A 12,135-nucleotide genomic window follows, 5' to 3' on the forward strand; every position below is an offset into this window, starting at 1 on the left:
ATGTGTACGTTTAACTGAGTAATTTATAATTATGAACAAAGTCCATCATTCGTTTCCGTCACATAAATGAATTTACTTTTGTTCATTTTATGTTGAACTCTTCAAAGCTATTAATTAGAAACAAAGTGGATGACTGACGCAACGCTATTAATTAAAGAAAAGTTTACTTGACGTGTTTGCTGATAAGAAAGTAATTACTTACTTTTATTATAATTATATTTTATCTCCTATCGGTTTCCACTATTTACATAATTTCCCGCCTTCAACTTTTAAATTAGCCAGACTGTAACTATTCAATATAGTACAATTTCTTTTCAATCTTAAAAGCTAATAAGAATAGTACTAAAAATACGGCTCATATTACTCGATAAATTGACAGTCACTATAGTCTAAGCAGTCAGTTGTATATTTATAACAGTTAATGCGAATCATCTACTTACCAGAAGCACCTAGCGGAAAAAACGAAGCTTGCCATTTGAGACCTTTTTTGATAATTTACTATTTATTAAACTGGATTAATTAATAAATATGTGTCCGAAAACATTAAAAAGATAAAAAAAATTATTTTAAATCAAAAATAAACTTACAATTAAAACATGTTTTTTACAATAAAAATAGAAAATATTAAAACTACGAATTAGTCAAAAAGCTCTTCATGACATTTTAGAAAACTCAATAAACTAAATTTTAGTAATAAATATGACCATATAGTAATATGTGATAATAAGATAGGATCCTTTAACAAATTCACATTTTGTAACATTTTTTTTTAATTGTCAGTTTATCTTTGACTTAAAATAAAAAATATTTTTCTTTTTAATGTTTTCAGATACATATTTAATTTTTATTAATAAAATACATTATTTAATTCCTCCAAACTAAACCCGCCCCGCACCACACTCGGTCTTAATCGAGCGTGTCACGGGACCCTACATTGACGATGTGAAGCATCTATTTAATGTATAACTGGGAATGTACTGGGAGCAGATACTAAAGACTAAGGCTGCTACGCTCTAAGTGAGCTCTGACTGAGTTTAAAGAATTTACTTTAATGCAAAGTGGAGAGAAGAGCACATGGAAATTACAAAAATAAAAAGAATTTAAGATATATGTAACAAACGAAGCTAATCATACGGAGAGCAAAACTTATGTGAAGAGATCTTCACGTCCGCAGTAATACGCCGCATTTTTTTTAGAAGCAAGATAATTGGCCTTTTAGCAACCAAGATGTATGGCCCGATGGGCCCAACAGCTGGATGGATCGACTTAAGCATCTCTTTCCTTTCGGAGCACATTCTCAGACATTCCCAGAGGATATGGTTGGCATCCTGTATTTCCCCTCTGCATGGACATGTCAGACGGTGTGCAAGTCCAAGCATTTAAAGTTTGCCAGCGAACCCACCGTGTCGTTTAAATTGTAAATTATCTAAAAAATGTCTCAAATTACAAGCTCCGTATTTTTTTGCTATGTGCCTCGGTAGTTAGAGACTTCGCTTTAAGCACGGACAAATAAAATTTCTAGAATAATATCACTCTAATTATAATGTTATAGCACAGAGACTGTATAATATACTTAATGAATTACCTACACAATTATGTTAAATATTACATAACCCAGTGATAAAATGAATATATTACTACTACGCATACACAATGGTTGACAATATTTAATCTAAACGGACGTAATATGAATGCGGATTAAATTGTACCTAAGTTTATTTTATTTCAATAAATCATAATATGATAAATTGAAAAATGGGGGTGATTTATATTTATATATAAAAATCTGTATATATGTTAGTCAATTTAAGAATCTAAAGTTATTTAAATGTTCATGACATTATATTATCAAGTACGGTAAGTAAGGTACGTAAGTACTTATTACGAGATTACTTTATGTTTGTAAAATAGAATTCTATCACTCACCAGATGTTCACTCTAATGATAACAAATAAATATATATCTACTAATCAATGTAGTGACTAACAATAAATACAATATTTATCTTCATTCATTCTTCCTGTGGATTCTAATACTACATAATTATTAATATTCTTATATTGACAACGTTGTAAATAAAATTAGGATTATTTCACAAAAACCGATGTCTATAAAAAATAAAAATACGTATATACATAGTATATGACCAATAATTTATAAATAATAATTACAATAAAACTCCGACAAAATTACACGAAAAAGTCTTTAAAAGTTTTATTATTTAAAATAAAATTATATGAGTTAATCCCTGTATGTCCAATTTTATTTATCTCCTATTTATTGAATTAAAGAGTTTATGTGCTAATAAACATGGCTATACCTTTTTTAAATTAATAATATAATACGATTAACAAAGAAAACTATCGTTCAAAGTAAGCATCTACGCTCGAAATACAAAAACATAGTCTGTCACGAATTCTGGACTCAATATTTAAAAATAAGTATCTGAAATGTTATATTCGATTTCACTACCTACCTAATAAAAGTAAATATATTTTCGAATGTGCTTTGATATTTTTTTTATTAATTTTCATTAACATTTGTTCTTTTAAAATTTCTCAATCACAAAAAGAGACCTGTTAAGTAATTCATCGTCACTCCATTGTTCGCATTGAATTAGGTAAATATTAACAATAACCTTTAAGGTCGTACAACTATATAAAAGATTTGAAAAGCTTGCCAATCAGAAATGTTATTTTTGTACACGTTCGCATATTAGGATGTGTACCTATTATATATTTGTACTTTCATCCGGCTGTAGTCAATTTCCGGTGTGTAAAAGAAAATTGTCGCAAAAGATGGCGCCAGCGGTTCCATTTTCCCGCCCTCGCTCTACAAGCCAGTACAGACAACAAACAGGCCTCGCCTGCAGTGGCGGCCCCTTGGGTTGGGGTCCACCCCTCTCCGTAAAACAAAATCAAACAAAGCCCCATCCAGTCGAGTCACTTTGTAATACAAACATAAAATTAGCGCAGCTTATAAATTTGTATTAATCCAATCACTTGTCGAGCTGTGTATGTATGTCTAACGACTAAGATGCTATATAATAGTAATTTTCAATGAACAAGCCTTAGGAGACATTTATTGCATGGACTTTTGGGCAGAAAAATTAATAAACCGTTGATATATCATTGTTATTAATTACCTTCATAATCCCCGTCTTCTTTCGTTGTCTTCTAATCCTAATCGAATCCAAGATAATGATTTCTTGAATATTCATCGTAATTGTTATGTGTTGGAGTATATTAAACTCAAAAATATTTTTGTAGACTTCGTAGTTGTGTCGTATGTCCTATTATACTCCATATACATTTTTTGTTCCAAATGTTGTTCTCAGAATATGTTTACTGCAGTAAATACGATATGAATGTAACTAAAACCATTAAACACATTTACTTTTGTCTGTAAAATCAGAGTACAGGTTTGGGATTTATTGCAAACAATACTCATAAAGTACTCCAATATCTATAAGGATATACCCACTAGTAAACATTGCTTATGTCAATTAAACCAAATGCAGTTTGCTAATTGGTGTGTCAAACTATGCACTATATATTTTTACCCACACACATTTCTATATTGAAACATGCTATCGCAAATAACAACTATCAATGCAAGAAACACTAATTAATATATTGTAAAGATTATTAATAAAACGTGTTTTGTATAATTTTTTGGTCGTTGATTCTGGAAAATAAACTTGTTTAACATAGTCACTTCTTACATAATACTAGATTTAATGACTACTTTAAACGAATAAATAAAAGAGCTTTCTCAAATAATAATCTTTGATGGAAGCTTACACTGCAGTTATAAATTTAATATATGACAAGTTTATCTATTTGATTTTAATAGTATGTGTTATTTTAATTATTCGAAATTGTGTTTCGTTTAATATTATTTTTTTAATATTCCAAAAACCCTAGATCACTCGGTAGTGCAATTTTGTATCAGAATTGGAGTATCGATTTTAGATGTACTTATTTAAAATTTGTTATTTGGAGCATAATGCAAAACTTAATTTTATATATCGCTAAATTTTCTGTTTAAAATAAAACAAAACTTAGCGAAAAAAATTTGAATACCCATTTACATTTGAGGAAGCGAAGACATTATGGAAATGCACTAATAATATTTAAAATTATTGAAAAGAAGTTTAACTTGCAAAATTGAATAACTTACTTAAGGAAAGGTAAAAGTTTTATTTTTAGGAATAATCTGCATCGAAATACGTCATGTAAATTTTACCATTTTATAATTGAAATAATATTTGTAGCGTTGTGCATTCGCATTTTTATAAAAGTTTTTAAAACTAAAACGTTATAAAGTGGCTAGTAAAAACGGGGAAAATAATAAATTTTATACCTAGAAGATTCACGCATATGTTCAACAGGTACGATTTCTGAGTACGATAGTACTTTTAAAAATATAAACCAATAATTGATCCGTTGTTACGTTTACAAATCGAATTACGCAACTGTCGACTTTATATAATAGCGCCTGTATACGTCCATGGATTTACTTGCACCAATAGTGTGAATTTTAAACTATCCCAATAATAACGTAATTTACTGTGTACACGTAAACGTGCTGACTGTCTTGCCAATCTCATTCTTCGCATTTTATGGTGCTATTTGACAGGTCGTGAAAATGAGTAGACTTCAAAATGAATCTTTGTGCAGTGTAGTTCGTTTTTTTCTCGGTAGGTTCGTCACTATCATTCTACTGTGCAGGCGCAGATATCGTACATCCTAACTGTCGCGTGAAAATTCAGAAGCTTCTGAACTTGTTTGATTCATGCATGCAATCTTTCAACTTGCACGATAAAACGTGTTTACACGTGCGTTTTTTTTATGGCTGCGATAATATTTACTGTCAACAGTAAGTCCATGCACGTGTAAACGATATTAGTATAAGTTATAATATTTTTTAGCGAAATTAACAAAACTGCCGCACACTGTTGTTGGATGTAGACTAGTAAAGTAAGCATTATCCTAGGATATTGGTACCCATAGTGAACCTAAGGTTTGAATTCTCCAGACTAGATAAATACTACAACATTATTTTTCCATCCATCATGGTGTAATCTCAAGTGGCTTGCCATAAAGCCTCGTGTTTTAAGTTTTATGATCCATATTGGAGGGAAAATGTTTTTTTTATTCGTTTATTTCATGAAAAATTATTAATATTTAATTCTGAATAAAAAGTATTGTGATCACATGTTGTACTGTTGCAATGATTTTATAAAATGTTACTTACTTTTAAGAAATACATAGTTTTATCGGGAAGTGTACATATTTTTTTGGGTAAATTCAGCTGAATAATCAAAATTTTAACATGATTTTAATATGTCTTTGTTTTCACAAAAATTGACAATCATCAAAGAGATCTTCATTTTTGAAACAACTGACCGGAATAATGTGATTGTGTTCTTTTGCAACCATTCCTAAAGATTCTTCAAAGCATGATATTTATTTTCTGTTCGAATCTGTTTTCCCTAGGATTCTCTTTCACATGATAAGCTGTAGAAGGTTTTATTTTTCACTACGTATCACGTATTCAAACAGCTGCGATGTATGTTCTGTAATATCGTCATTACTTTAGCATATTATTTATTTTATATCCCTGATATAGCAAGTATACGTCGCACCATGAGTACTTTAGTGTATTAACTCCAAAAGAATAGTTTCAGCGAGATATCAGCGTTTGAAGTTACAAATTAATTTCGTACTGTAATATTGCGGTAAGTTTAAGAACTCCATATGAGCATAATGCTTTAGTATATCAAATCAAAATAATACACTAATGCACCAAAATAAAATTATACATCACATTGATGCATTACTATGGTATGTCTTAATAATGTATTAAAGGAGTCAACTTCTTACAATATTTTGAAAATACTTTAGTGAAGAAACTCAATTGCAACACATTTCACATTTTGTTTGAGTTACTACTTTAAAGTTAAAAAAATCTGAATAAAGCTGCATTATTAACTAAAAAATGATAATTTTTGACTTAATACACCAAAGTACTCATAGTGCGACAAATATACTGACAAAATTCTAATGCACCGGCTATACACTCAAGCTTTACCGGATTTTATCAGGAAACCCGTGTGTATGGATGGGAAAACTGTAGCTCGTGCAAACCGAAAAGCGTTGTAAAAGTGTACCGTATATTTTTCACAAACTATACTACACATGCAAGTCGCTAACTGACTAACCGGCGCATAAAATTTGAATCATTTTACCTGATATATCTTTCTTTTTTTTAAATTTATAATATTTTTTATAATATTTTTATAAATATTAAATTTTTATAATATTATTTATAATTATAATATACATATGTATAAAATAAAATAATATAATAGCAATGTTATTGATAATGATATAAGTAAGTATTAAAGTCATATGAATCTGATGTTTGTACAGATAAAGGATGTTTTTCTCGACGTTAAAGATCAAGACTCATTTATCACATGAAAATTACTTCCAATACTAATTCACTTATTTCGAATAGATAGCTTTCCCTGACTTACTCCGCGAGTGACAAAAATCCATCAACCGTCAAGCAAGCCTTGTCTTGATAGACTCCTCACAGCGACAGGCGCGTTTTTTCTTCTTTTTCAATCGCATCAATGCCTGAAAAATTGGATTGTAAAATTGTCAGCGCGAAAAAATCCCCGCGCCACCACTGCGACCTCGCATCATTGAATGTTTGACGGGGGCACACCGCGTTTATCGCCCGGTGATTGATTACCGCCCCCCTCCCCCTACCGCGCCGCTGCTTTTTCGAACTCGGCGTTTTTCCCGCCGAATTTCTTCTCCCAGCTGTGCTGCGAAATTTCCTCGTTGTATTTTCATCGAAATTCGGGCCTCGTTTAACATTCGAGAGGTTTCGAAAAAATTTACATGCCCAAATGTGTTTTTGCCGCTCTTGTAATTTTAACGGTTTTTTCCTCGTTGGAATTTAGAACGTGGCCTGCCTTTATTTATAATGCGGTCTCAAGACTGAGAACACCTGGCTTGCAAGTTGCTTTTTAGTTGAAGCGTGTCGGCTAAATTATTGCCTCTTTTTATCACTGTCAAGCGCGGGACGAAAAGAATTGCGACATGTTGTGGATATACCTGTAAAAACAAGTAAACAACGTACAACTTTTACCTTCCGCAATACATTTTGACCGTACACATTATACAGCATGTAAATTGGGCATGTATTTTGGTGGCGTAGTAAGCTTAACGATTTGTTGTAAAACCCTAATGAAAGTTTCTTAATGTTGTATCACACGTCACGTCTCATACTTTAAACACGTTCATTTTAAATATAAACCGAAACACAAACTCCTAAAACATTATTTTAACGATGCTATTGTACAAATATATGCAATAATTTTTTGCCAAAAGACATTAACACATTATATCTTTGATGTAATGATCCCAAACAATCTTAAAGTTGTGTAACTTTAGAACTGTTGTAAGCTTTAAGTCCATCCATAAAATACTCGTAAACTATCTTATATAATATTTCGTTCTATATACCCTATGATATTATATAAAACGAAAATTGATCAATATCATGTTCTTCATTTAGTTTTTTTAATGTCCTAGATATTTTAAAATCCCATGTTTAACCTTGGCCTCCTCTATCAGTTTACTCTGGCCTGTCTTCTGCATTTTATATTTAAAAAAAACTTTCCCTTTCACTGGCCTACCAGTGCAGTCACAACTTTTTTGGGGAATTTTTTTCGTTGGATTATTTTTTAGCTTTAGTAGTTTTATAAATACCATAGTAAATTATACAATATAACTCATAATAATATAGGTAGTTACCTAATTCTCTATGGCCTTACAGAGTTTGGTGGTCCGTACTAGGATTTGCAGTCTAACTAAAAATGTAGTTTAACTAGAATAAGTTTACGACATAATTATGTACATCTCTTAAAATAATATTTATCTTTAAAATTCACCATTTAAAAAATCTCAATAATGTAGGTACCTGTAAATGTAAAATGGTAAACAGAATGGTACTCGAATTCATATCTTTCACTTATCGGATTCTTTAACCTTTAATCTATCGAATATGTGATAAATAATCTAACAATCGTACATCTTGTATGTCAGTCATGGCATTTGCTTAGAGTATTAAAAATATAAATTATGTGGCTATGTGATGCAATTTTATGTGATATGATGATTGATGTAACTAAACGATAGTGCACGTGTAACATTTTATTTTATAATTATTTTTAGTGTGTTTCCTGTCTTATAAAAATGGCTAATTATACAATATGGTAAGGTGTCACGTGATACTTGGATACCAAAAAAGAATGACGACGAATGTTAACAACTCAATAATTAGATTTATTTAAGAGGACGAAAAATCGCGAAAAACACATAGAATACCCTTAATTTTACCGTGATTCCGCGGTTTACCATTTGTGGAACACTACCGTAGATCATCATACTGCCTTTAACTTTAACTATAGGTAGAGGAGCTTGCCAAACATCTTGGCCTGGAGATCCGCATGATGTCAGTACATATTGATTAGTAAAATACGATTTATCATGAGATCAAAAAAACATATACTTATAGATTTTGAAAATTCAGTCTGTTATTTTGTAGTCCTTAGTCCATATATCCTCTGCAGAACCTTCATTTTAGAGGTGTCTATTAGTTTAACTCTTTTCAATTTTTCATAGTTACTATCCATGACTCAATTCTGTACATATAATGGTTATATAGATCATTGTTTTCTTGTGGACACGTATACATTTTAGTGTGAGCTTAAGTAAGAATTACGATTTGTTTATAGCAACTGGCAGTTAACCGTTGTTTACTTTACGATGAAGAATTTAATGTGCGAATTAAATCAAATAAATGTTTTCTTTTATTTAATGTAGAAAATAAATAGTTACATCAATTTTAACCAATATAAAATGTGTTTTGTATGCATGTATGTTAAGCACTTTGTTTATGTTATGTTATCTTTTAAAGGCATTTTCTTGTGAAAGTGTTTCGCATAATCCAGGTTGACTTTCTTTGCGCTAATTTACTTTTCGACATCTAAAAATAGCCAATCTGTTTGCGTAACAACTCGGGAGTGTATTTTCCGTCGAAAATAAAAATATTTTCTTTTTCGACACCATCCCCACAACTCTCGGCAGGCGTCCCCTTTAAATGCTTTCTTCTTGTATATGTCGTTCAAAATAAGCAAACGCCTGATTTACTCAATCCCCGGAATCCCGCTGCTCCGCGTCAAGCACCAACGCTATTGGCGTGCAAATAATAATCCTTCAAAGCTTTAGATACCCATCAACAAAACAAGCAGCTAATAAATAACAAACTTTTTTGAAGTAAATTATTATTTAATTTTAGAAACATCTCATACTTTTAAATATACTTTGTTAAAACTAAATAATGCATAAGATTGAACATACAAAATTTTGAAAACACTTCTGAGAAAATTTATTATATTAGAACCAATAGAAAAAAATCTTAGTAAAAGTCGGTTATGGGGAAGCCAGGCGGGAACCGCGCTAATTATTGTCATAGCCAATTTTGGCAAAATTCATGAATTCAAGAATGAAAACCTAACCTAACCTATCCTAAACTAACCCAACCTAACAAATAATCCAGTGTATCGGCTATTTTCAAAATGTTTTTGCCGCTGGCTTTCCCATAACCGACTTGTACCAAAATCTTTTTTGAAAAAGTAAGACACCAGGAATGCAGGAATCGAACCTGCATCTCTCGGGTTTCGCGCCCATGCACATGCTAAAGGCGCCATACTCTTACTCTTAATGGCTTTTAATACTCTCTGAAGCGCTTTCAAAATTAAGTTATGTATGTTCAATAATTTTAATGTTACATTCTTAAATCTTGTGAATTATTTGTTGAATAAAAAAAATAATTAATTAAAAAATACATAAGGTTTAAAAATATAACAATTTTCATTAAATCTACATATTTTAAAACAAATTTCAAGAATATCAGTATTATATAGTTAAAATGTCTTAAAGATAATTTCTACTGAAATTTCAGTAGATCTATTTTTGTGAAAAAAAGAATATAACCTTATCCTTAATATATTTTTATAACAATATATTGTCACTTTTAATATAACTATACTAAATTATTTGTGAACTTATAACAATAGTTTATAGACTACTGATGAAATTTTTATCCTTATAAAATAGTTGATTTTTTTAATCTAGTATTTACTATTATTTTTTTTACCAAAAATCTACTATTAAAAAAAACATCTTAAAACACTAATTGTAGGAACGTATATTTACTACATTTCATGCAAATCTTTAACAGTCCAACTACCAAATCTAATTTTGATAGATACTTATTAAATATTAAATTTTATTTACTTGGGGAAATTAAATTATTTGGTTCTATCTTTAGGTTAACTACTAATGCTTTCACACTAAAATTGTGAGTTTCTGAGGCTATTCTAAATTATGTATGATCAATGAAGAATTTTACACTTGTAAATCTACATTAAGAATAATTTATTCAGTATTGAATATAAAATAATCTATACATACAGAATTATTATACATTATTCTTCTTATTGGACACGCCATTGGTTAAAACTAACAGCCGAATGAAAATGTCAGAGACAAAAACAAAACAGATTGAAAAAATGGGAAAAGTCATCGACGCGTGAAAATTTTGACTTTACGTCATATTTTATCGGCATATGCATAAAAAAACCTGGCGCTGATATTATTTTTTTCAGCCTAATATCATAAACAAAAGTTTTGACAAATCGTTGTGTTGCAAAATAATATATGACGACAATAAATTTCGCTTTAAACGAAAATGTGACCATAAACCAGCCATAGAATTCATTACAAAAGATTTTTAAATTGGGAAAAATCAAATAATTCCTTTTTTGTAGGTTTTTCCATCAGAAAACATCTACGTAGGAGTGTAATGAATCATACAAATCATAAAACTTTAATTGTAAAAATTTACATCAAAATAACAATGTCTCTCTCATCGAGACTTTTATATGTTTGATAGCTTTATATTTTTTTAAATTTACAATCAGAAATAAGTACTATTATCATATTTTCAGTTGTTTTCCATATAAGTACATAACTACTAGTAATCTTTCTATATTTAGGTTTATATGCCAAAAAAGTTAAATACTATGTTGTTCAAAAATAAATAAGATACCTACCTACATATAATATGGTTAAATTATTAAATTGTTTATTATTTTATTTTCCGCATTCGAAAAGTTCCATAATCAAGAGTTATTTTACGGTGTGATATACATATATAATTCAAAACCAATAAAACTATTGGGTATTTTATTTTGCCCTGTAGTTGCAAAGTTGTAATTTTAACATAAAAACTTCAATTTTCTATCCGGTATGCATCCACATTTTTGAGGAAAATTTTCATGATGACTGAACCATACACAAAGCACTAATCATATTAGCAGTGGACTCAAGAAATCGACATAAATTAATTATTCTTTTATTAATGAAGAAAAATAATCTAAAACCAATATGTCCCTAACTGCTATTTCAAAATTTATGTTAGATATCAAGTCAATTTTTTTGATAACTTCAATCAATAATTATCAAATATTTATAATAATAAGGACAGTTAAGTAGAGTTCTAAACTATAAGTTTTCTAATATTATATTCTTAGTCGCATACCCAAGTTTTTTTTGCACCCATCTATAATCAATAATATAATTATAGATACAATTTGTTCAAAATATTTTACAAAGCCATTTAGTAGAAAGAAAAATATTCTCTCTTAATCCTATCCCGATTTCTAATATTTATCCCATACCTTCTAGATACTGGAAGAAATATCTACCATGATCTTCATAATTTACTACGTTGTTGATAGGATTCAGCAATTCCTTTGTCGACTATTATCATCGCACTAAACTTAAAACTTCCAAACTTTCTGAATAACATGTCAGCATTTCTACAAACTATTTTGAAAGTAACATTTCTTACCGTACTTATTTCAACGGTATTTTTAATCACAAATGTATAAACGAACTTGTATACGCTAGAGTTTGACATAAGGGTCTCTGTTTGATAGTAGCCACAAATTGTTCAATAATTCAATTAAATTATTTTGCAGTTAAA

The 12,135-nt window shown here is 29.8% G+C and overlaps 1 protein-coding gene across 1 annotated transcript in view; it reads left to right on the forward strand.

Moving 5' to 3' along the window:
• The window catches only part of sif (guanine nucleotide exchange factor still life), a 386,622-nt gene that overhangs the window by 252,742 nt on the left and 121,745 nt on the right, over nt 1–12,135 (forward strand). The window lies entirely within an intron of this gene.

Source organism: Rhyacophila brunnea, unplaced genomic scaffold, assembly GCF_057557595.1.
Source record: "Rhyacophila brunnea isolate RB1 unplaced genomic scaffold, BYU_Rbru_1.0 scaffold_3, whole genome shotgun sequence".
In the NCBI taxonomy this organism is placed as follows: domain Eukaryota; kingdom Metazoa; phylum Arthropoda; class Insecta; order Trichoptera; family Rhyacophilidae; genus Rhyacophila; species Rhyacophila brunnea.